This window comes from Dermacentor andersoni, chromosome 2 (genome assembly GCF_023375885.2).
Source record: "Dermacentor andersoni chromosome 2, qqDerAnde1_hic_scaffold, whole genome shotgun sequence".
Lineage (NCBI taxonomy): Eukaryota > Metazoa > Arthropoda > Arachnida > Ixodida > Ixodidae > Dermacentor > Dermacentor andersoni.
The window spans coordinates 100,015,247-100,042,757 of record NC_092815.1 but is presented as its reverse complement, the minus strand read 5'-3'; positions in this window follow the sequence as shown (position 1 = coordinate 100,042,757).

The following is a 27,511-nucleotide window of genomic DNA, read 5'->3' as shown; positions in this document are numbered from 1 at the left end:
TTGAAACCAATGGCCAGGTGATATTCACATCACATGCTTTAAATATTCAGCTTGTAAGCCGAGCACATGCAATGAACTGAAGTCAGCATACATATGTTTTATGTTGAAATGCTACGGTGCATACCCAAATAACGTTGTGCTTGATGCATAACAAGAAATACAAAACAACAGAACACCCAGTAGCTTTAGTTTGACTCTGTCACTATGCATGTTACATAAACCGCTCTAAAAGCACAAGAATTTTATACATCGCCTATGTAACTTAGAAAAAAAAGAAGTACTGCGTCACCAGCGGGCGTTACTTTTTTTTTACAGAGGCAGTAAATCTTGGCAGTCTAAGAAAACAGTCATAAATAAGTTGAGAAGAGTAGCCGCTCATGCACGCACTAGACAGCCGCGTTCATAAATCGCAATGTAGCAAACTCTCGCTCATTATCAGTGTACAGAAGTAAACTTACGTACCTGTAATCACGCAAATGTCTCATATTGGCCTTCCACAAGATTTAGTGCGCAAAATGGAAATCGAAGTTGGTTTTTACGCCTGCTGTGCACAGATCGTCTTACGCGATCACGGCCAAACACCGGTGCGCACACGGAAGTCGCAGTGTGTCGTGCGTATACGGCGGACGAAGTCGCCCGGCAGAATCGAGAACGCGCGGTATCCGTTTACAAACTAAATTAAATGTATCCGATTTAGCTTGTGAAATTACACAATGAACGTACGTGCCTGTGACACTGTCAGGTGTTAGTTTCGTCCTACTTGGAAACATTCAATAGAAGCCGATGGGGCGGTCCACGATGTTCATGCCCAAAAGCACAAGCTTGCCTCATTCCCGCTCGAAGTGACGAAATGTTTCCTTCGTAGCCCGCTCCGCGGAAGGGAAAAAAAAAACGCGTGCATAAGCTCCCGATAGCAGCGCTAAGCTACTGCCCACAATCGTAGCACAGTTCCAGCAGTAAACGCGATAGGCGTGCAAAACAACCACCTGCTGCATTACTTCGCACAAAATAAAATTTTATTTTCGTTCTTAGCAACCATTATCTCCGGGCACAAAGTACTTGTACTTCAGTAAACACTCAACCCGATGTGTCACCGAATATCAAGCTCTTCCAACACTGCGGCCTTCCCGCGACGCAGTCGGCTTGGAAGGTATATGGCGGTGGCCGCTCAGTGTTGCCAGTCAAATCCCGACCTTTGCGGTACTCTGAAATATTTTCCAGTGACTCTAGTGCGCTCGATGCGCTCTTCCATGCTTTCCGCGGAGCGCCATTCTCTTCTCCACCTCCAGGCGCCTTGCACCTTTGGTGTTCGCTTCTCTCGCGGCGACACACGTAATGTCGCCGATATCACAGACGGGAGATGTACGCTTGCGTGTAAAACAACCGAAACTGAACGCCTTAAAGTGTGCCGTTCGATAATTTGGACTCCCAGGACCTACTCAGTAGCACGACTGCGTGTCACTAGACCAACTACTTTAGCAGCAGGAGCTGTGTTTTTGTTTTGATACATCACCGGCACCTCCTCGAAATCTAACTAGCGAAGTCTTGTCGATCCATTAGCCGTAGGCCACGCCAAAACCACGACACAAACTAGCTGCTACATTCACTTCTTTATGCTTACCATATCTAACAGTGTTCGGAGGATATACTACATATATAAAGTGCTTCACCTCTTCACGTCTTCCTCATGTTACGTTTCGCCTACAACGCGCGGTATAGCCGGCGCGGATGCAACGGACGCCGGGGCTTCGTTCAAAGCGGCAGACATTTTGGCCCGTTCAGCGCCGCCGATACGCCTCCCCGCCAAGCGCGTCCAGGCATGTTTCAATGCCACGTGTCTTCAAGTGTGCGTGTGTGTGTGTGTGCATGTTGGTGCCCACGCTTGTCAAAGCGCGGCAGCCGGGGAGAGGAGCTCCCCAAGTGTGAAGCGAGGAGGTCTGACCGGCGCCGGCCCGGCGGATGCGTCACTACACTCGTCCCAACGTGTCTCTCAGCCTGTCCGTGCCGCGCGTCACGTGCGCCTCTATCAGGCGTTCCCTCTTGCCCTCGACTCCGAGACTATAAAAGCAGCTGCCCCCGGACGCCGAGAGAGGCTCCGATTTCATCCATTGAGTTACGTGCTCTCCCGGCTCTCCACTTCGGTCGACCTGACCGCCCGCTCTTTTGCGATGCTAGAATAAACAAGTTGTTCTGTTACCAGTCGACTCATGCTTTGCCGGGACCTTCGGATGCTTCCAGTTGTGCCCCAGGCCGCCAGGCCAACGCTACCCTTGGGGCTTGCGACCCATTTGCAACAACGGGCGTCAGCGCTGAGTTTCCAACACTCAGTAAACAAAGCAACCGAACCAAAGTAAACAAACCGAACATAATTATCCGGGCTCTTTAGGTTTCCTTTAATGGTATTCTACTAATAAACAAAGTGTGGCATAATGCCACTAAAAAAAGAAGCGAAAGTCGCGAGATACGCGATAGGAGCGACGTCCTTGTTTCCAAGGCTTCGCTGAACCTACTTCTCCAACAAAAATGTTTTTCTTGATGACGTGGAACGTAACGAGAGCTTCAGTGTGCTATTGGTAGATCAAGTAAAACGAAGTGGGTGTCGCAATCTGATCAGTTTTAGTGCAGCATGTATTATAAGGAAGTTCGTGCGGGTGACTGCTGGTAACAACTTGACGTCACATGACTGTACAGCAGTTCCCCTGCACAAGTTCAGGTTTTTCCCATAGAGGCTTCATCTTGAGAGCTTCTTCTGGCTGGTGGTAGCCACTGCGTATGGGAGAACTTTCAACAGTTTGTTTAACCAGATCTATGGTCGAAGGTGGTGCTATGTAGTGAACAGTGGGAAATCCGGTTCCGTTGAAGCCGCTCACAAAGCTCAACGTGTAGGCGCCTATGTTATCCATCACGAGCCACTCGTCGACATTCACGTCAAAGAACAGCTTCATATCAGCGATGCGGTCTAGGGGGTTGCACGCACTACCCCATAGTGTGGTTAACACATCCATAGGCCTCTCCCGTGGCTCCTGCAGTGCCAAATACAAAAAAGCGCAGCAGTACCTGCTGTAAGAAATATGGTTCAAATATGTCTTTTTACGTCAGAAGTCAGTCTTAACGCTGCTATCCTGTACCAGTGACATGTTGATCCTAGGAGAAGTGAGAAAATTTCACAATGTTTATTGTCGAAGGTGTAGACACAAATAGGATGAAGGGGATATTCTAGCTACACTGCGTCAGTTCAGTAAAGCTTTATAGATGATGTCGGCGGAGGTTTCTGGACCCAAAGTAGAAATGAAGTCCTTTAGATATCCTTATCAAGTGTTGTTAGGGACAACAGCCAGTTACGGTATCTTATTAGTTCAGAGAACGTTCCGTTTCATCTGAACCAGAAAAATATCTTTCGTTGTTAGCAGGGGCGCTTAATGTAAAGCTATTGAAGTACGTTTCGATTCCATTTCATTCGTTAGCCCACCGCAATTCGACATACAGGCAAAGGCCGCTTCACTTGCCCGTCTTAAGACTTCACGAAAACCGTGAAAACTGCCCATCATGACATGACCTTTACACACTGATTGTGCTTCATAAGGCCGAACAAACGAAATAAAGTTGTTTACGGTTCTACGTATATGGGGGTCACCATTGGCTTTCTGAAGTTGGTCAAATTGTTTTTGCGCCTCGCCTACTTCGCCTGTCACTCGACATCACAAAACGGCGAAAACGTGTGATGTCAAATTGACGTGTATGCATTACAATACATTGATGTGCAGAACAAAGCTTGACTTTTTTCTAAAAGACAGAGAGTGGGTGCCCAGTTCCGAAAGGAGTAGAACACGACTGCCTTCCGAATGCTGTGGTACTGGCTGCTGGGAACTGTCGGCGAGAATCGATTTCTTAGCGTGTAACAAAAAGCTTGCGTGACAGTAGAACGTTTTCTGCCCCCTTTACGCAAGCGAGCGACATGGTTCCTCCAAATTTTCTTTGCGAAGCATCCGTTCTAGCACCATTTATAAAGCCCGGTTGCACCCTGCAGCAATAATCGGCGAGAACCACCGCAACCTATAGGCAAAGGGAAGCGGACCAAGCGGAGACGCGCGTGACCACTGGCTTCACTCGATTATTTATTTTCACTGCGCAAGCTCAGCCTCAATGAAACCCTCTCCTGTTCTGTCTGCTCCTCGCCGCTCGTCAGCCAATTAATAAGTATAATGCTGGCACAGTAGTCAATTCTATTCGCTTTGAATTCAAACAAAAATCACATCTTATGAACGAGGAGAGCGTTTGATTGGGCTGTTAAACCTAACTTGCATGTCACCGTCTGTTCCTGCACTGGCGGTTACGTAAAGTTGACGTCAGGAAATTGGAATAAAATGAGAATGGAATACCTCACGTTATAACGCCTCATGATTAAACATATTCGCTGAGTGTTTAGTACGTCGAACTTCGAAATTTACTTTAGTCAACCAACATGGTAGGCAACATTGAGCAGCAGTCGTAACAACGAGCACGAACACTAATTCCTGCTACTTCTACTGCCTGCAGATTCTTATAAGCCGCTCCCTCGTTTCTGCTTGGTTCCTGCAATCTGCGCCCTGCGCTGTTCATTCATCATCGAGTCATCTGTACAATCATCTGGCACGTGCTTCAAATCCCTGGACCACGCTGCGCTTGCGCTACCTTGGCACGGAGAGGATATAAACGGATCCGCTGTGACTCCAGCTTCATTGAGCAGCAGTCGCAACAACGGGCACGAACACTATTTCCTGCTGCTTCTACTGCCTGCAGGTTGGTTTTCATTTTTCGTGGAAGTTTTCCTACGTCACGGTTCTTTTTGCGACGGCTGCTCACTGGTTTTTTTTTGGCCGTGGTTACTTCTTCTGCTGTGAGATGCCTACTAATGCTGAGCTATGCAAAAAGATTGAGCGGCTCGAATCCTTGCTTCAGGGCAAACTGGACTTTGTTATTGAAGAGTTTGCTGCAAGGAATGTACAAAAGCTTGAAGAGCAGGGCCCTCGCAATATTTATGTACTTGCTGATAGTGTACGTTTTATCAGTCAGCAGTATGAAGAAATGCGGACGACATTTGATGGACTGTCAGCTACAAACAAGGCTTTGACAGCACGGAATGAATCCCTGACAAAAAGAATTGCATCAATGGGACAGTACAGCAGGCTAAACAATATTGAAATTAAAGGCATCCCATCAACGCAAGGAGAGGATTGCTCTGTCATTTTGAGTACTGTCGCTGATGTAATTGACTGTCAAATTGATGTGGCGGAGATCGACACAGTTCATCGTGTCGCTAGCAAATCACCCCATAAAAATTTAGTCGTTCGATTTTGCTCCCGTGTCAAGAAGAATGACTTCCTCCGTAAGGCTCGAAAGGCACGCCTGAGAAACTCCATGATTGGGCTCTCTGGTAATAATGATAGCCCTATTTATGTCAATGAGCACCTCACATTTGAGAACAAAGGTCTGTTCAGCCGTGCTCTTGCTTTAGAGAAGCAGCATAAGTGGCAGTTCTTTTGGACATACAACTGTCAGATTAAAGCACGCAAGACTAAAAATAGCAGTGTCCTTCATAAGCTCCGAGTCTGACCTCAGCGTCATCACTTAACCTGGTTTGCGATTAGTCTGTGTTTTAGTCATTCAGTCATTCCCTCAAACATGTCTTTGTTTTCACCTTCTGAAGCTACATCACTGCTTAAATCTGGTGGTTGTTCATTGCTTCACTTCAATGCGCGAAGCTTGCGTAAGTATCATGATAACATATCTTCAATCATCGACTCTCTTTCCCACACTTTTTCATTCATCTGCATAACTGAGACATGGCTTGGCCCGGCTGATAGCAATCTATACGGGTTCCATGCCTATCAGGCTGAGTATTGTAACGTGTTGCATATCAACATGGTGGTAGCGCGATTTTTGTCGCACCCCACATTAAATATAAACGTACACTGTACCTTTCCATAGATCTATTTCACTGCAAAACTGTTTGGATCGAAACCGATGCCTTGACTTTTCCAAATTATTGTGGCGTAATTATTATTGGCTGTATTTACCGTTCTCCATCTTCTTCCATACCTGATTTCCTTCGTCATCTTAGCTTAGTTCTTCAAACAATTACCAGTGAAAACAAGCCTGTCGTAATTGTAGGCGATATAAATATTAACTTGCTCGATGTCGACAATAGTACTGTATGCGCTTATTCGGACTGTGTTTTTGGCTTTGGGCTTGACCAATTAATTACCTCGGCCACCAGGATTTCCACTCAAGGAAGCAGCTCCCTCTTAGACCATGCGCTCACTAATATTTCGCCTTCACCAGAATCTGGTGTAATTGACATAGACATATCGGATCATTACCCTGTATTCGTCACTTTCAAATCTAACCCTCCTAGGTCAGATCCCTGTTATCTTACGTCTCGTCTTGATAATATCAATTTTGTTGATGCAATTGACAAAATTTACTGGACAGTTATAGCTACCAAACTAAATCCAGAAGAAGCGCTTCAGTTATTTTTCTCTTTACTTTTAAAAGCTGTTCATGCTAACTGTTCTTGCACTGTTAAGTGCAAAAAGAAATTTAAGTTTCCGCAAAATCCTTGGATCACTGATGGGCTACTTGTGAGCATGAGGAAAAAAGAGAACATGTATAGGAAGACTAAAAAACAGCCTTTCAATGTTAATTTAACATTACGCTATAAGAAATATTGCAGCATGCTGAGTAATTTATTGAAGAAATCAAAAAGGCAATATTACGTAAATCAATTGACGAAAAATAAGTTTGATCCAAAAAAAAAAACAATGGCAACTTATCAACGAGTTTTTGAAAGTACCGCGTTCTGGCAGTTCCATTGAAAAAGTAATTTACAATAATGTGACTATCACTGACAGCATTGCTCGAGCGTTCAGTAATCACTTTTATGAAATTTATAATACTACCCATGTTCCTTCTGTTTATCATACGAGCCGATGCGACCAATCTTTCCTTTTGTTTCCTGTAACATCTGAAGAAGTCCTTACTGAGATTTACAACTTAAAAGACACAAGTCCTGGTTTTGATGGAATTTCCGCATTTAATTTAAAGCTTGTTGCTCCGACTATTTCTGATGCTCTCAGTAACTTAATTAATCTTATGTTCAAAACCGGTATATTCCCTAGAAGTCTAAAAAAAGCTAAAGTCATTCCTGTTCATAAAAAAGGTGAGAAAGCTCAAGTCGCGAACTGTCGTCCTATATGTATTTTACCTTCAATTAGTAAAGTTGTAGAAAAATTAATACTTCGTCGTGTTAACGTTTACATTAACAAATTTAGCTTGCTGAAACCCTGTCAGTTCGGTTTTCGTTCAGGAAGCTCGACTAACTTGGCTTTGCTAGCATTAACTGATTATATTCACTTGATGTCGGATACTTTGTTGGCTCGGCCTTTTTAGACTTTACTTAGCCTTTGATACAATAAACCACACAGTTTTGTTTACTAAACTGGAGTCTGTTGGAATTTCTGGTCCAGCTGTTAATTTATTAAAAAGTTATCTATTTAATCGTGATTTAACAGTGTACGCAGGCGGGGCTTTCTCTGAAAGCAAAATTATTAACCAAGGAGTGCCTCAGGGCTCGACTTTGGGTCTACTATTATTTTCCATTTATATAAATGATATACCTGAGTGCCTTAATTATACCCTACCTATATTATACGCAGACGATACGACTGCTGCCCTCTCGGATAAATCATTACTTTCGCTAACTTTGAAACTAAACAGTGATCTGTCAAAAATTACTGAATGGTGTAGCGCCAGTTTTCTAGTTATAAACCTTACGAAAACGCAATTCACGGTATTTAAGTCATCACTGAGACATTTACCTTGCTCTGCGACCATAACTCTGAATGGGCATGACATTTCTTCTGTTTCTGAATGGGCATCACATGACTTGTGTTTCTTTTTTCGGTATCAAATTAGGTCCCCACCTTAAGTTTACTAACCACATTGCACACATCAAACAAAAAACAGCATTTGGCATTAGAGCACTACTCAAGTCACGTGCATTTTGTTTCCAAGGAAGCATTATTATCATTATGGTTCGCTTTCATTCATAGTCATATCATTTATGGTATCGCTTCTTTGGGTAATACTTATCATTATCATCTTTCCTCTATTCAGCACATTCAAAATCAGGCTATCCGAATTATAACGCTAAGCCATTTCTTCTCTAACGCCTCTTCACAACTACGTACAAACCGCACTCTTCGAGTTACTAATTTGTTTAACTATCATTTAGAGATATTATTTTTCAAATTACTAACTCAACAAGTTTCTTACAACTTCGTTAGTTCTGATCTCCTTTTTAATCCCAATAACAAAAGGTTTGCAGCCCAAGGAAATTTCTTGTTGCCTTTATGTCATACTAATTACGGAAAGATGGCTTCCTCTTTTTGCGCACTTAAACTTTGGAACAGTCTTCCATATTCCATTAAGTTGTCATCTACCTTGTACTCTTTCAAATATGAACTCAATAATTATTTGCTGTCTGATTAATTTCCTACAATGTTATTTTGCTATTTAGAAGCTGTGTAATTGCCATTGATTGTGCATCTTTCCTCTTCCTTTTATCTTTTATGTGTGTCGTCACTCAATTTCTTGGTTATATTTTGCTTATGTCAGAATTTGTTTCTCTGCTCTGTATCCCGCTTTACTTTTTTTTATATAACTTCTAATCCAAGGGTCCCGGTGCAGTCTCTGACTTTGGGACCCCTGTCTGCATACCATTTTTCGTAACAAATTGTTATGAATGAATAATAAACTGAAACTGAAAGGCGTGGTTGGTTTGAAAAGCGTTAGCCAAATTGAATGCCATAAATGTTAAAATTAAAATTAAATTATGCGGTTTTACGTGCCAAAACCACTTTCTGATTATGAGGCACGCCGTAGTGCAGGACTGCGGAAATTTCGACCACCTGGGGATCCTTTACGTGCACCTAAATCTAACTACATGGGTGTTTTCGCATTTCGCCCCCATCGAAATGCGGCCGCCGTGGCCGGGATTCCATCCCGCGACCTCATGCTCAGCAGCCCAACACCATAGCCACTGACCAACCACGGCGGGTAATGCCAGGAATGTCGTAACATGCTTTTGTTCAACGCTAAGCTTATCTCCAACGGCATTATCTTCACGTCTAAGAAGTCGCAGACAGGAGAAATACAGTTCTTCTTGCTCTGATTGAGAAAGACATCCTGATGTCGATGAGACACCCCTGTTTAAGAGAGGAGAGAAGAGAATAGAATTTATTGATAGGAAAGACAGAGAGGTCGACCTGAGCTAGTGCGCTCTAGTCTGCTACTCTGCACTGGGGAAGAGGGAAGGGGAGTGAAAGTATTGGGATGGATAATGATGATAAGAGAAGTGGTGAGTGCTTATGTATATGTGACAGTTGCCTCGCTAGAGCCGCTCGTCGAGCTTGGTGTCCTGCAGGAACTTCAACAATACTTTTGTTGCACGCATTGAAATTGCAGTGTCAGGCCATGGGCCGAGGATAGCTTCCTCCGACAGTAGTTGTCTGCCAACGCTGGCTAGGAAACTGTCTAACGTCCTTCGCTCCAGCATATATACCCCTGTTTAAAATATAACGAAAGCAGTATAGAGTAAATGAGTTTAGTTTGATGAACCATCGCGATAAACAATTTGGAGAAAACTGCAGAAGCGAGACATTTCAGTTCTCTTCTGGTCTAGATGTGCAACCTCCAATATGTGCTATGCCCTGCGTTTGTGGTGCAGGCCAATCTTTCAGTCTAGCACTCCATTTGAATCTACCGGCTAGTTGCGAAAAAGAGAACTGTTTTGCTGGACACGGTGTTGCTAAGCCTACGCTAGCGATTCATATTCCCCAGATTTTTTTATGCCAATTTCATGCTGTTATGTAATTAATGATTGCTCCAATAAGATAACATTATGCGGCCAACAAGATATAAACCTCAGCAATGCTATACGTAGAGGTTAAGCGCAGCTGCGAGTGGTATCTCATCATCTACAGCTACATGAATTACAAAAAGCGGCTACGATATAATTATATCATAGGGAGAAAAAATAAGCCAACAGCTACAGTCGCAATGTTGCTTCATAATGAAACAAAGGCCCAATTTTAATTACCGTGTGCTGCTGAGAATTGGCTAATTGCTGTTTGATTAGTGGCATTGCGCCAACATCACAACCGAAACACGTATGCGCTGAACTAAATCTCGCTACATTTAACTTCAAAGCCAACGCATTCTTACTCTCATATCATGATGATTCCAACATTTTTCATGGGTATATTCAACAACGTCAGCATGCTCTCATGACGTTGTACCCAACGATATTGAGTAAAAATTGCTGCCGCATTGCACAAGTGTGTGCGTTGTATTTCAACCGACTCGAATCAGAACCCTACTAATTTTCTGCACCTGTCCTTGCGTGCCAAATAGTCCTGCAACACAACTTAAGTGAAGAAATTTAGGATAATATTCTAGTTCTACAATGGTACTTCCTAATATTCATGCAGATTGAAGCTACTGCGGTTAGCGTAAGCTGTGAGCGATATCGCCGACGTTGCGCGCCTTAGAACATAGAGCCATTCCTCCGTATGCGCCAGTTCTCGCATTAACGAAAAGCAAATGCTTATATCTGGTTGCTTTCAGCAAAGCTTCGTAGACATTGCAAGCGCGTGATACTTATTTTTAGGAGATTTGTTAGTGCACCTAACTAATACGCCCATGAAACTGTGATCAAGCGAAATCATTCGCGTGTGTCCACATGCGCATGTTACCGCGACGCTGCACGAGATGCGACTAGTGTTGGGCAGCAGAAAGAGCCCCCTGCCTGGCGTAGGGAGAATTCACACACATACACACCCCCAATATTTGGCCTATGAATGTTGCCGGTACGCTGCCGTAGGGTGGCTCGACGTTCTCCTGGACCGGCGCTCCGTCCAGTACGCGACTTGCCTATTTCAGCGAGGTAGTGTGTGAGAGAGACTTATTCGATCCTGTACTGGTTTGCGTGGAGGCATGCCTAACCCGCTACTCTGCATCAATAGCACGAAAGAATGAAATTATGTGGATAGTTCACAACAAAGAAGCAAGATAGTGGTTTGGATAGTGGAACTATCACAAAGAGCAAGAACAGCGAAATTCCATAGGTTTATCTACGAAGGTTCAAAGCAGAATATTGGTTCGGTTTCTCAGTAATGGCGCATCTGTGCAGCGGATATATATGTAGCGTACTAAAGATATGAAGGGCATCGTTAAATTTTGCTTACTACCCTGCATCATTTGTTGCTCTCGAAAACTAATGCGTAAAAGTGACCGGTGTGATTTAACCCATGTCTTTAGTGCTTCTTAAAGACACAGTCTGTTTAGGCTTTCAAGTATTCTTTCAAAAATCCAATTTCGTTAGTTTCATGACAATAGGCTGATTATTATCAGATGAATTAAATGAAGGTAAAAGTTTCATTTCATAAGTTCCGCACCAAAACCCAAGCGCCAGTGCGTTAGTGTGACGTCCTCAATTTCAAATTACGTTTTCTTTTCTTATCCATATGGGCCTTTCTGTACAAAGTCGTGGAACTTGATAAGTTCAGTCGTCAGCGTTTTTTTTTAGAATATAATGGTAGTTCATCTTTATCGATACCAAATGACCAGGCCGAAGTAGGCGCGTGCAAAATGTATGGTCTCACGGAAACTTGGTGTGGGAAATTCAAGGGGGCGTCACGATCCGTCTCATGTTATCCCGTCTTTTCCGGTTTGTAAGACCTTTTCCCATGGTAAGTCATGCTTTTTTGATATCGTAGGAAGGTCATTTACTACAGCTAAAGTTCCTTTTTTTAGTGACACTTTAAATCTGCCAGCATATATTTAGCTTGTACTCTTGGCGTTGTTTTGCCTTATATCAGTTCTCTTACATAATAGCTTTCGATAAGAACGAAAGGTTCCACCCATAAAGGCCTACATACACCACCATGCATCGAAATAAAAATCACAGGTTTCGAAACGAGTCGACTAGCTTACGTAATGTAGACTGTTTTAACACTCCTTGACATCATGCCCGCAGAGCACACCAATGTTATGTTTAAGGGTGAGGATTTCCTTTGTATTCCCTGAACTGAGGACCGAAGAAAGCACACTTCTTCTGATTATAGCAAAAAATACGATCTCAAGGCTGAATTCGGTACAGCCAACAGCGATAAGCACTTCTGTGCAACTGAAATATACAGAATATAAGCAGCAAGTAAACTTAATAGCGTTTTCGTTTATATATAGAAAGTGCTTAGTATGGCGCGTACTGGTGAAGAGTTGTTCGTGAGGACGTCCTTCTCCGAGGAAAATGGCGACAATCTTAGCTTGAATGCCTTATAGGGACCAAGGGCCCTGTAACGTAAAACTATTGATATCTCTTTGAATTCCATTCCCCTGATGTCAAATCGACATAACTCGACGTAGCATCGGGCAGTGACTCGGAGCATTGTTTGAATAACCCAATCAAACGCTCTACTCGTTTGGAGGCGCCGTCAGTTTTGTTTACTTTTAAGCCAGTTCTTTTGACAGGTTCTTATCTATTTGACTGACAAGAGGTAATGAACCCGCAGAAGTGGAGAGAGATTCGTTAGTGTCGAGCTAGGGAAGTGAAATTAGTTAACCGGAGAAGTAGTGTGGGCGTGGGCGTCCGCGTTTGGCCTGCTTTCCGTTACCCCCTTACTTAGCTTGCGGTGGTTGGTCTAAACCGGGACGGCGAGCAATGGAAGAACAAAAGTGCCGCTAAAACCGCAAAAATGGAACCTCAGTGAAGGAAAGTTGCCAAAGTGATGTCGAATACGTGTCGAAATGGCTCGAGAATGTTAGACTGCCACGCAAAAATTTGTGTTATACACAAACAAATATGTTCTCCCCGGCAGCAGCAAATAGCCAGGACTGGAGTGATCGATGGGCACACATCTTGTAGTCCTTAAGGAACGGGGTAGTTTCCGGCGATTACAAAAATTACAGTGATGATTACAATGTTCGGAATATTCATGTACCTTTAATGCGTACAAGTCACTTTGACGTGGTGAGTTTTCGTGGCTTCGTGACGTCGCGCGACAGACAGGCGAAGTGGGCGCAGCCCAGAAAGGTTTTGACCAATAACCAAAGGCTATTGGTGAGAAAGGGGTAGGACCGGAAAGAAATGTTTTGCATGGTCCAATCATGCATGAGCAGTGCGCCCACGTCATATCAGTTCAGGAGTGTTAGCGGGTTTCGTGACGTCCGTGACAGACAGGCTAAGTGGGACTTTCTCAAAAGATATTTGGGCAATCGTGGATTGCAGAGATGGAATAAACACAGTTTGGAATAGCTTTACGTTATAGCGGCGCAAGTTGGTCTTGCTTCCAAGTACTCGACAAAGCATCTTAGTTCAGGGCCTTGTGGCTGCTGTTTCCGTCTGAGCTTCAAGATCACGGTGATGTGGAATTCACGCAGTCTGATGCTCCACCACGCGAGGCGGCCTGAAGGTAACGCCAGACTCGACAGAGCGGCGAACAGAGAGCAGCACAACCAGCAGCTCACCGCCAATTCCGGGGAGAAAGTTCGGCTCGCAGTTGCCGAATGAGCGAGGCCATGAGGTTTCCCCGATAGAATTGCGCACATTAGCCTCCCCATAGCGCTGTTGCGACCGGGGGTCCGAAGTTATGAGATCTTCAGTCACTTGAAGGAATGAGGGAATGTGGGGCTCGGCCTGGCGTCCAGGACGTTTTAAACACACACGTATAAATTAATTTTTGTACAAAAACTGCGCAGGAATACTAAACATAATATACGCACAAGTTGCTGATCCTTTTGACGAAGGGTACCCCTCCTCTTTTAACCCCTCTGTCGTCCTGTTTCCGTCGCCATCCCCAAGTCCGGCGTTAGGAGAAGAATGACATAACCACCCGCCAATTTGGAGATTAGGGGGCCCTTTCCTCGCAGGACGGAGTGGCTCTAAACACACGTTCATCATGTGCTCAAACCGGGAAAGAGTGAAGCTCAATGACCCTCTCTACGACGCGGACCTCGCAGGCTAGGGCTCAGGTCACGTGAAAGAATGTCCCCTAGTACATTTCCCGAACCCGTACTTGCGGCGTCCAACTGTTTGCTATAAATAATCGCAGTCAGAGATGGCTATTACGAGGTCGCTGGCTTGTCGTGTTCTCCATGCGCGACTGGTTTATCGGGGTAAACAGTCGATAACAACAGTGTTTAATATACGAGCTCAGATGAGGGTGTTTATGCAGCTAGCGCTGTGATCGTGCTGTCCGTATTTCGCAAGCCTGATTTTTTCCGCCTATGCTATTAGTTGGAGTGAGCCAACTGCCTCATCTATGACATGTAACAGAGTATAACCAGAGCGAAGTCTTGCACGGACGGCATAGCTTCACGTTAGGCGCGTGGTTCACTTTCTGAACCACAAAGGCAATTCCATTGTTAAATCGGCTGAACGTTTTCGGGCCTGCTCTCGCCGCCACACCAATCTATACTCGGCTGCTTCCAGAAAGGTATCGTACATGATTCTTCCAGCTTTTTGGTGCTTTCAAGTTTCTCAAAGTTCTTGACCCAATTCGTGCCAGCCAGAATGAATTACACAGTCTTCGGGAGTATTACAATGCGGCCAGACTGATATGACGAGGGCCGAAAAGCTACAGAAAGCAAAACAAAAAAAATTAGTTTTGACGCTAGTTGTACAATGTGCTCAGATTTTATTTTCCCTTCTATCGACTTGAAACAGCTTTATAATCGTTCAGAGGGGTTCCTTGCTGAAACTGCATGTAACGAAAACATCTTTACTTTTATCTCTTATATATTTGCAACCGTATGTCTTATTTGTTTTACTTTCGTATTGTTGTGTAGTGGAAAGAAGCTATTATTCGATCATGCATGTTTCGCTACAGGTGACGCCGTCGTGGCACCACGCACGACGTGATCGGTGACCAATTTTGTCTGTCACTCGGCGTTCAATATAGGCATAGCTGGGCTGTACATCTGTCGACCCGAGCGGGAGTGGTCGCATTTGAGAGAGCTTTCCCTCAAGTCTAAATATTTTAAGGCAGTTTGTCGTGTGCGTATCATGGCCACGCACGCTTATATCGCCTTCCGTTTCTCTACCACGGTTGCGCTTTAAAACCACGACGCTGCAAGTTTGCTTCAGAGACTATCCTTTCCTTCCCACTTCTCCACCCTTAAACTGGCTCTCTCAAGTACTACACGCAGAGACAAAGCAACAGCGCGCGCATTAGATCCCATAGATGAGATGAATATTTACAATTATTATTAGGGTTATAATTATATTCGAGTGCTGATTGCCGTGCTATCGTTTGCTAACGAAACTTTCCCTCAAGTCTAAGTATTTTAAGGCAGTTTGTCGTGTGCGTATCATGGCTACGCTCGCTTATATCGCATTCCGTTTCTCTACCACGGGTGCGCTTTAAAACCACGGCGCTGCAGTTTTTGCTTTTCTTTTCTTTCTTCTCCTCCGCCCTTAAACTGGCTCTCTTAACTATACTACACGCAGAGACAAAGCAACAGCGCGCGCATGCGATCCCTTAGATGAGATGAATATATATATATATATATATATAGAAAACTATCAGTCATAGCTCTCGTAGTATAGCCCTCTGGGCCGTTTCCTTTTTTTTTTTTTTCGAAAGTAGTCCTATTAGGGTTATTATAATTACACGAAGGTATTTCGCCCTCATCAGCAGCAGTCCTTGGTATAGTTATTCTGGCGGCTAGCTTCCCACGCTATGCGTGCCGCCATCGCACCTGGTTAAGCTTTTCCTAGACGCTAGAGTTATGCTTTGTCCGCGCAACCTTGAGCGATCGGAAAGCGCGTTTCCCCCTCTTGGCCGGCGGAGAGGGGAGGCTTCGTTCCGGCCGCGAAGCTCTCCACATCTCTGTAAGGTGCCTTGTGGATGTCTCGTGCTGACGATGCCCCCTCGGTGAGCGCATATTTCCCCCCCCCTCATCTTTTAAGAGGTTCAATACATACAAGCATTTGTCTCGCAAACCAGATTTTTTTTCAAGGGAATTTTCCACGTCTCAGTAATTTCTCTCGTCGTATTCGAGTGCTGATTGCCCTGTTATAGTTTGTTAACGAAGCTTTCCCTCAAGTCTAAATATTTTAAGGCAGTTTTCCTAGCCTCTAAAGCCGCTCGAGTTCGCTCTTCTCCTCGAGCGGCCATTTTTCCTAGAAAGTTCCAACCGACTGAGCTATCTTTCCGGGCAACATCGAAGGGTCACGAGTTCAAATCACCTGTTATGTTCCTTTTTTTTTTCGCCCCTTTTTCTTTTTTTTTCTTTCTTTTAATGTCTTTTCCTTTATTTTATCACTGTACGGGAACTCTCCTAAAAAAAAAAAAGAACGATATATATCTTCAAATATGTATGGCCTCACACTCACATGTGCAGGTCATAAATACCAGGTTCTGTAGCCGAGTGCCATCCATGCGGTATAACCGAGCTCAGATTGGTCCACCTTGACTGACCAAATAGGGCACCACTGTAGGTTAAATGAGGCGTACAACTCCTGCGGGACCCGCCGTGGTTGCTCAGTGGTTATGGTGTTAGACTGCTGAGCACGAGGTCGCGGGATCGGACCCCGACCACGGCGGCCGCATTTCGATGGGGACGAAATGCGAAAACACCCGTGTACTTAGAATTAGGTGCACGTTAAAGAACCCCAGGTGGTCGAAATTTTTGGAGTCCTCCACTACGGCGTGCATAATCAGAAAGTGGTTTTGTCACGTACAACCCCATAAATTAATTTTTAATTTAACTCCTACGCCGACGGTAGAGTATCCGTCTCCAGTGCAAGAGGACCGTGATTCAAATCCCGGTGCCGCGCTATTCTCCACCGGAAAATACAAAAAAAAAAGTGTGTTGAGAAAATTGCACAAACAGGCCTGGAGTGCGGCCTGATCCCGGTGACCAGAACCGGTAACGCACTCTCTCACCAGAGCAGGATTGGCCACCCTGGTGCAGTACTTGGCCACAACCTCCTATATGAATACAACAATCGAACCCCGGCCCTCAGTCCCCAGCAGCCGCGAAGCAACTGACCACGGCGGCGGTCAGATCTGTGACGCTGCAGAGGGTGCTAAGAATACCTGGCTCCGGACAGGCCGCCATTGGAATCTGAACCTGGCAACGTTTAACGTTAGAACGCTATCTAGTGAGGCGAGTCTAACAGTGTTATTGGAGGAATTAGAGGGTAGTAAATGGGATATAATAGGGCTCAGTGAGGTTAGGAGGACAAAAGAAGCATATACAGTGCTAAAAAGCGGGCATGTACTGTGTTACCGGGGCTTAGCGGAGAGACGAGAACTAGGAGTCGGATTCCTGATTAATAAGGAAATAGCTGGTAACATACAGGAATTCTATAGCATTAACGAGAGGGTGGCATGTCTTGTTGTGAAACTTAATAAGAGGTACAAAATGAAGGTTGTACAGGTCTACGCTCCTACATCTAGTCATGATGACCAGGAAGTCGAAAGCTTTTATGAAGACGTAGAATCGGCGATGAGTAAAGTCAAAACAAAATACACTATACTGATGGGCGACTTCAATGCCAGGGTAGGCAAGAAGCAGGCCGGAGACAAGTCAGTGGGGGAATATGGCATAGGCTCTAGGAATAGCAGAGGAGAATTATTAGTAGAGTTTGCAGAACAGAATAATATGCGGATAATGAATACCTTCTTCCGCAAGCGGGTTAGCCGAAAGTGGACGTGGAGGAGCCCGAATGGTGAGACTAGAAATGAAATCGACTTCATACTCTGCGCGAAGCCTGGCATCATTCAAGATGTAGACGTGCTCGGCAAGGTACGCTGCAGTGACCACAGGATGGTAAGAACTCGAATTAGCCTAGGCTTGAGGAGGGAACGAAAGAAACTGGTACACAAGAAGCCAATCAATGAGTTAGCGGTAAGAGGGAAACTAGAGGAATTCCGGATCAAACTACAGAACAGGTATTCGGCTTTAACTCAGGAAGAGGACCTTAGTGTTGAAGCAATGAACGACAACCTCATGGGCATCATTAAGGAGTGCGCAATAGAAGTCGGTGGTAACGCCGTTAGACAGGAAACCAGTAAGCTATCGTAGGAGACGAAAGATCTGATCAAGAAACGCCAATGTATGAAAGCCTCTAATCCTACAGCTAGAATAGAACTGGCAGAACTTTCTAAGTTAATCAACAAGCGTAAGACAGCGGACATCAGGAACTATAATATGGATAGAATTGAACAGGCTCTCAGGAACGGAGGAAGCCTAAAAACAGTGAAGAAGAAACTAGGAATAGGCAAGAATCAGATGTGTGCGTTAAGAGACAAAGCCGGCAATATCGTTACTAATATGGATGAGATAGTTCAAGTGGCTGAGGAGTTCTATAGAGATTTATACAGTACCAGTGGCACCCACGACGATACTGGAAGAGAGAATAGCCTAGAGGAATTCGAAATCCCACAGGTAACGCCAGAAGAAGTAAAGAAAGCCTTAGGAGCTATGCAAAGGGGGAAGGCAGCTGGGGAGGATCAGGTAACAGCAGATTTGTTGAAGGATGGTGGTCAGATTGTTCTAGAGAAACTGGCCACCCTGTATACGCAATGCCTCATAACCTCGAGCGTACCGGAATCTTGGAAGAACGCTAACATAATCCTAATCCATAAGAAAGGGGACGCCAAAGACTTGAAAAATTATTGACCGATCAGCTTACTGTCCGTTGCCTACAAAGTATTTACTAAGGTAATCGCAAATAGAATCAGGAACACCTTAGACTTCTGTCAACCAAAGGACCAGGCAGGATTCCGTAAAGGCTACTCAACAATAGACCATATTCACACTATCAATGAAGTGATAGAGAAATGTGCAGAATATAACCAACCCTTATATATAGCTTTCATTGATTACGAGAAAGCGTTTGATTCAGTCGAAACCTCAGCAGTCATGGAGGCATTACGGAATCAGGGTGTAGATGAGCCATATGTAAAAATACTGGAAGATATCTATAGCGGCTCCACAGCCACCGTAGTCCTCCACAAAGAAAGCAACAAAATCCCTATAAAGAAAGGCGTCAGACAGGGAGATACGATATCTCCAATGCTATTCACAGCATGTTTACAGGAGGTATTCAGAGGCCTGGAGTGGGAAGAATTGGGGATAAAAGTTGATGGAGAATACCTTAGCAACTTGCGATTCGCTGATGATATTGCCTTGCTTAGTAACTCAGGAGACCAATTGCAATGCATGCTCACTGACCTGGAGAGGCAAAGCAGAAGGGTGGGTCTGAAAATTAATCTGCAGAAAACTAAAGTACTGTTTAACAGTCTCGGAAGAGAACAGCAGTTTACGATAGGTAGCGAAACACTGGAAGTGGTAAGGGAATACATCTACTTAGGGCAGGTAGTGACCACGGATCCGGATCATGAGACTGAAATAACCAGAAGAATAAGAATGGGTTGGGGTGCGTTTGGCAGGCATTCTCAAATAATGAACAGTAGGTTGCCACTATCCCTCAAAAGGAAAGTGTACAACAGCTGTGTGTTACCAGTACTCACATATGGGGCAGAAACCTGGAGGCTTACGAAAAGGGTTCTGCTGAAATTGAGGACGACGCAACGAGCTATGGAAAGAAGAATGATGGGTGTAACGCTAAGGGATAAGAAAAGAGCAGATTGGGTGAGGCAACAAACGCGGGTAAACGACATCTTAGTTGAAATCAAGAAAAAGAAATGGGCATGGGCCGGACATGTAATGAGGAGGGAAGATAACCGATGGTCACTAAGAGCTACGGACTGGATTCCAAGGGAAGGGAAGCGTAGCAGGGGGCGGCAGAAAGTTAGGTGGGCAGATGACATTAAGACGTTTGCAGGGACAACATGGCTACAATTAGTACATGACCGGGGTAGTTGGAGAAGTATGGGAGAGGCCTTTGCCCTGCAGTGGGCGTAACTAGGCTGATGATGATGATGATGATGATGATGATGATGATGATGATGATGATGATTCAACCATAGCAGATATAATCCATGAAACTCAAACGCGTGCTTATGAGGAGCTGTAAGGCCTACAAGTGTGCAATTTTTCCAGAAATTTCACGCTCCCTCATTTGTGGTGCCTCTGCGCTCAAGACGCAGTCACCAGGATGGCGTGCACTGACTCGGGCAGAAAGATAGAGCGATGCCAAGTTGGTGTCACCACCGTTCACCACCGCAGGCCCTCTACGAATAGGGAGCGAGCACAACTGTGAGATTACGCTGCTGGGTTCCGACTAGCTGTATCACAATTAATTAATTGTAAGCCGTTGAGGGCATGAATAGAGGTTAGGCGCTTTATTTGACATCGTTTTGTAGAAGAAAGAACCCATTACTGGATCACGAATGCGGCACATGAACTGATGGCGCTTTGAATGACGCATTCGGAGCAAAATTTTGCCTCCCGCACGGCGTTCAGAGAGGCGTAGCTCGGCAGTACGTTTGTCCGTGCGAGCAGGAATGGTCGCATCTGAGAAAGCTCACTATGTAGCAGTTGTGTTCTATCAAACCCAAACTGGGTTTATAAGGAGTTTTGAAGCGTAGAAATATACAAGTTTGTTGCATAAATTTCACGCTTCTTCTGCTATGGCCCACCTTCACTCGACACGTAGGGTCCCGAAATGGCGTAATAAGACAGCGGGATATGTAACCACCTTGACCATGGGGAAACCTGTCCCTCTTCGTATACGGAGCACGAGCATACGTGAATGAGGCTAACTCGCCAATCCCAAACATCTACATGTACGCCGGGCTCGAGCGGCGCGAGACCGTCTCGGGGGCCACAGGTGGAGTGGGCGGGTCGGGGGGGGGGGGGGGTGAGGGGGGGAGGGCACAAACACCGTTTGTAATGCAAATGCATTCTCCAGCCCTATGATTACAGAGTTCGCACAATTGCCAAATTAGATCGCCATACCCCCGCTAGCTGTAATGTAAGTTAAGAATGTGAGCTTTCTAATGCGCGAATAAATGTAATTTGTGTATTTATTCACGTCATTTTTCTATCCTTGTGCCTGTACACTGTCTGCAGCACGCACAAGATATTTCAGGAACTCCACTGTGACTGCGTCGCTGATTCAGCCCACGCTGATACACAATAAACCCCCAAGAAATGCCTTGTTAAAGGCCTCTCGCTTTTCAGTGAGTCTTTTTGAAGGGCTTTATCTTTCTCAGAGGTTAAATATCCTCACAGCTCAATAAAGTAGCAATTCGCATGACGTCTGCGATACGGCAACACCCTGGGAGTAGTTGCTGTGTTAAAGAGCGCTCACCTTTCAGCCTCGGTGAGTCGTTGAAGGCTTCCGTTGCAGATTACAATGATGATGGCGCGCCTGGTACATAGCACAAAGCCACTGTGAAGGATTGGCCAGAACCGAGTGTTCTAATAAGCCAACAAAAGCATGTGCAATTTAAGACAATAAAGAGACGGATGTTAACTCAAGGAAAATGTGCAATAAAGTTGTAAGCCTTTAGCAGACAGGAAGAAGGAGGAATAAGTTCAAGAGAGAGAGAAAAAAAAAAAGGTTGTGCAGCAAGGCAGGGAGTTTAACCAAAGGTAGTTGGGGTAGGCTACCCTGCGCGGGGAGGAAGGAGTAGGGAGACAAAAAGAGAAAGCCAGAGTGACGAACACAAACAAACCGCGTACACTATAGATCGGTAGGGGTCGGCGCTCTTAAAATCTATCATGAAGGCGCGTAGACCGGAGGAATCTTATTGTAACGCGAATAGGGCCTTGTGCGTGCATGAAAAGAACTTCAACATTAGACCAGACACATTTTATTTATTTATTTATTTATTTATTTATTCATTTATTTATTTATTTATTTATTTATTTATTTATTTATTTATTTATTTATTTATTTATTTATTTATTACACCCTCAGGGTCAACAGACATTACAGAGGGGAGTGGTATAAAATACAGAAAAACAACAATATTTTAACTACAAGAAGCAGCACTATATTTCTAATTATGCAATAATATTTATGAAGAGGCAGAATACAAGTTACAAACTATATATACAAAGAAGCAGTCCATTGTTTCTAAATATACAATAATAGCTACATAGATGCAGAATACAAGACGTTACCTAATGTAAAGTGTAGGCTTCAGTAAATTTTGGATAATAATAATATTGTTTATAAATGAGCCTTTCTGCTATATGAATTTTATAATTTAATGAAGGAGTAATAAATAAATCATGAAAATAAAACGGCATATATTAATAAAGTCATCTTTATGTGTTGCATAAGTAATTTCATATGGCATAGCGAAAATTCCTATGGCTGCATCACAACATCAGTGTTCCAAGTGAGAGTCCCGTGATACTGTATGAAGTGAGCCAAAGATTGGGAAGCTTGGGGAACCTTCCAAAAGCATTTTGGCGCCCGTTCCTGCGTTTCGCGTCGCCGTTGTGCCTCGCCGTAACCAGCCCCGTAGCCGTGGCCAGCGCGCTACTCTAGCTCCGCGTGCTCCTGGTGCTTTCTCTCGCGCACCGCGCGAGCCTTGCTCTCCTCACTCCTCTTCCACTGCCACCCCTGTGCGCCGGCTCGGTGTCGGCTGATCTGGATTATGTGCTGCTGCTCAAGCCGAACGATAGCCTTCGCCGTTCACCACTACGTGTACCCCTTGCCGCCCTCCTCCGTGGCGGTGACCGCGCAAGAGCGCGCGCTGTTCTCCGGTTGCCAAAGCGCCGTCTCGGTATCAGCGGATCACGGTGCGCGCCTCCCAAGCCGAAACGTAGAGCTACCTTCAGTGGACTCGCTAGCCGCGTCATCCAATCACTGCCATCTCTTCGCCTCGCAACGGTCCTGTGCGCCGACGCGCTACCTCCCGCGACCTCCCGATAACCGAGGCAGTTGCGCCAAGCTATGCTCCGTTTGCGGCGGCTGTTTACAAAATGTACCGCACGAGACGGATTGTCCGAGGCTCACAGACGGTTTATATTATAATATAATACGTCTGCCTATATAAAAAGTCTATTCTCAGCCAGTCGAAGTTCAGCGTCTGCCCCAGAGGCCCAGCGCCGTCGCCGCCTGAATCCAGAGGAGCGCTACGCCGAACCAGGCATTGGTGCAGCAGGTCGAGCATATATCCATCTATTACTCTGACCACAAAGCTTCCTTCATGACAATCAAGAACTAGGAATGGAGTGTTTCTTGAAGCAGGAATATGTGTGAAGTACAAGAAGTTGTCTGTAACTGTACACACATGTCCTGCTCGAATTATTTGTCTCAATATATCGAAAAGCCAAAACGGCTGAAGAGCTGCACTCAAATTTCGCATTAGGAATTATCGTAATTGTCGGCCATTTTTTTGGTTGGATTATCCAGTTCGGAGGTCGTAACGTCTTCTACAACGGATGTCACGAGCTAAGTGATGCACTGCCATTTCCTAGATTCGCACGAAAAAGAAATTACGGCAGACATCTCACGATGACTGCCGATGGTAATGCGAATAGCAATCGAGCAATGTAGTGACAGATCATATTTCTAAAGGTGCGTTTATCGGCTTCATGTCACATAATGCGATGCCGTCCCACTTTGCTAGGGCAGCCGCTTGCCAAGGTGATTCATGCGCATTGCGACATGATAAGGAATGGCTGAAGTCGGCGCAGCGACGATGGAATGGTGACGAAGGAAGGATATCGATCGAATAACAAAGGCGTGTAACAACGACGGCATCGACAATGATATGTTATTTACAATATGACGAGGGTATAACGACGACAATGTCATGACGACGACGTGAGGACAATGAGATGACGACGACTGCACGATGGCAGGACAACGGCGGTATGACGATAACCGGATGAAGAAGCGGGAACGACGACGACAGCCCGACCAAGACGGCAACATGACGACAGCGTGACAACGAATCCATGATAGCGTCTGTGTGTCGATGACGCAATAAGAACGATGGCATGACAACGGCAGAATAATCCCGATTTAATCACGAGAGCATCATTACGATAGAACGGCCAGCAAGGAATGACAACGATGGATCAACGAAGCTGGTATGACAACAAATGCATGAAGACAAATTTGTCACTACGATGGCATGACAACGGCATGAGGACCGCGGAATGACGACAAATGTATGATGACAAGGGTCTGACGATGACTCTGTCATGAAACCTGTATGATGACGATGGTTTGACGACGAGGGCATGTCGAGAACCGGATAATGTAACAAAATGACGATGACAGCACGGCAACGAGTGCATCACGACGATGGTCTAATAATGGAGGCACGATAGCGGCTCTCTGACGATGACGGCATGACAAGGGTGCATAATCGCGACTGAACGGGCACAGTATGATTACAATTCAATTAAGAAAAAGCACTCAGGTCGATGTAACGAAGAAGACAATAGGAGGACAACTGCTTGATGACAGTGGGATGACGATACTGAAGGACAATGATAAAACAACACCGTGAGACGAAGGCATAACCACGACTGTGTGACGACGATGACGTGATAATGACGGCATGAAGAGAGTCGGATGACAAAGTTTGAATGACGAAGTGCAACGACCACGGCCTCATCAGGACCCCGAACCACCACCTAGTCGCCTAAGCTATCAGACAATGTGGACCACTGGGTCAGAAGACGACAGTCAGATCGCGAAGCTGGAGTGACGGCGTTTCAAAGACCACTACGGCATCGCTATGGTGGCGTGACAACGAATGCACGACGACGATGGCATGAAGAGTGTCGGATGGCACAGCTGGAAAGACCGCGACGCAACGGCCACGAAGGCATTGCGATTACGAGCCCGTACCTAGTAGCTAAACTATTGGACAACTTGGGCCACTGGCCCTTCATAGAAGCGATGGGATGAGGAGAGTAAGATATCACGAAGCTGGAATGACGAGACTGGAACGACTACGCCACGTCAAGACTAGGAGCACACACCTAGTGGCCGAAGTAGGTAGAAAACTTGGGTCACTGTGTAGGCGTAAGGAGATGGATAGATAGATAGATAGATAGATAGATAGATAGATAGATAGATAGATAGATAGATAGATAGATAGATAGATAGATAGATAGATAGATAGATAGATAGATAGATAGATAGATAGATAGATAGATAGATAGCCGGCGCTATTTTCTATTTTCACGAGCATTACAGCGAGGAATTGCCCGCATGCACAACGTCATCTTGTCAAGAACAATTTTTATGCAATGCACATGATGTAATCGTCGGCCACTACAGTAGAATGCTCGTTCTGGCTTCCAGATTACGTGCAAAGACGCCACTGCTCTCAGAGTCTGCGTGCTGCGCAGTCTTTCACTAATTGCCCAGCACTGTTGTAGCATTGGCATTCTTTGGGTACTACACTAACTTATTTGGGGGGCTATCTATCTATCTATCTATCTATCTATCTATCTATCTATCTATCTATCTATCTATCTATCTATCTATCTATCTATCTATCTATCTATCTATCTATCTATCTAGACTCGATGTTTGGGCGATTAGAGTAAATAAATTACCCCCGTCCGCCCTTTACCGTTGGAGAAAGATTGACTTGCGTCGCTCTAGTCGCCGCACTTTTAGACGATTGAGGCTCCTGCGCTTGATTCAATACCCTGCGCTTCGGCACCCTATTGATGCGGACACGTTCTACAATGGCCCAAGGCATTGGGTACCCTTGTGTCTTGCTGTCCGAGTCTCTTAACGGCATTTCTGGACCGTAAGTGTCGAACGCAGGTGCGCCATAACCGAGCAAGCGAAAAATTTCTGCAACAGATTGAATATTTCTAGGCCCTACAACTCTTGATGACCACCGGTTTAGCCAGACTGCAAGTCCATGCTGTGAAAACTGCGGAGCCGTGGAATTTCTAGAGCATATCTTGCTTAAGTGCACAGCTTACAGATACGCGAGAGGTCGATATAAAATTAAGAATGAAAAGCTCGATCAAAGCACTCTGACACGGATACTGGGTACCTGGCCTTGCCCATCAAAACAGTGCACAGCCCTGGACTTCTTGTTTTTATATATGAGTCTAGACTTGCTCTCTAAACTAAGACTCACGCTCGCCGTCTCACCAGGAATGTGATTTTATGTTATTTTGTATTAGGCGTCGAGGTTTGACCAATATTATCTACCTCTCTCGTCTCGGACCCTTATTGTACTGCCAATACCATCGCAAGACCTGCATTTTGTTTTCGTTCCTCCCTCCTTTTTTTTTTTTCTTCTGGACACCTTCTTCTAGGACTTTTCTCCTCCTTGGTCCGATTCCCTAGCATGTAGGTGTAAGCACGCTGGCTATACACTCTGCTTTTCAATAAGTAGCTTTCTTTCTTTCTCTCTCTCTTTTCTCACTTCGTGTAACTCTAATGTCGGTATGTTTTGTTTTCCATGTGGACGAAATAGTTGACAGAGAGAGCTTGTGTCGCACCTTACAGTTATAGATGACATGGAGTTGTAAGTAAACTATAAGCCTGAATTCTTCTGAAACGAGGTAGGGCAACAATTTGCATCCTGCCAGTGGACCCCGACGACAACAGCCTTATTAATCGCATCTCAGGTGCGCCTCGATCCTTTGCAACACCATGGACATGCACTGCGCCGCTCAAGGTCGCGAGCTACATCCCGGCCGCGGGGGCCGCATTTCGAAGGGGTCGAAATGCAAAAACGTCCGTGTACTTTGAATTAGGCGCAAGATAAAGAACCCCAGGTGGTCAAAACAATCTGGAGTTCCCCACTTCATCGGGCCTCATAATCTTATCTTGGTTCTGGCGTATATTATCCCAGAATAAAGCTTAATTTATTTTATACTTTGCAACTATGTGGCTTTCGTAATGTAACTGCCGCTCTTTACTGAGTAGCAGAGGGCCCGAGGTATACGTTTTTGGACATAAGCGCGCAAGGCATGTTGATTGAAAATATATTTCTGGTGATGAAGAGCAAATTGTCAACTGCAGGTAAAAGGTACGTGAATATTTATTTATTTATTTACCTTTCTTTGTAGTGATACATACCTTACAGAGCCCAGATGGAGCATAGAATAAAAGTGTGCGATACCATGAAAGGCATTGCAAATGCTGTAAGCGCACTGCTGTAAGGTAGAATATCGCGCACGCGCACACGCACGCACGCACGCACGCGCACACACACACACACAAACACACACACACACACACACACACACACACACACACACACACACACACACACACGCACACACGCACACACGCACGCACGCACGCACACACGCCCACACGCACACACACACACACACACACACACGCGCGCGCGCACTCACGCACGCCCGCACGTACGCACACACACTAAAGAAATCGCGTGGTGCAACTGCGGAATTCAGTGCCATAATGGTCACACGCGATGTAATTTGGAAGGACGTTGAATAAACAGATAACAGAGGGCAGAGTCGATGAGTTGAAAGCATCATCATTTTTCCCAAGCTACGTGCGAAGCTGATT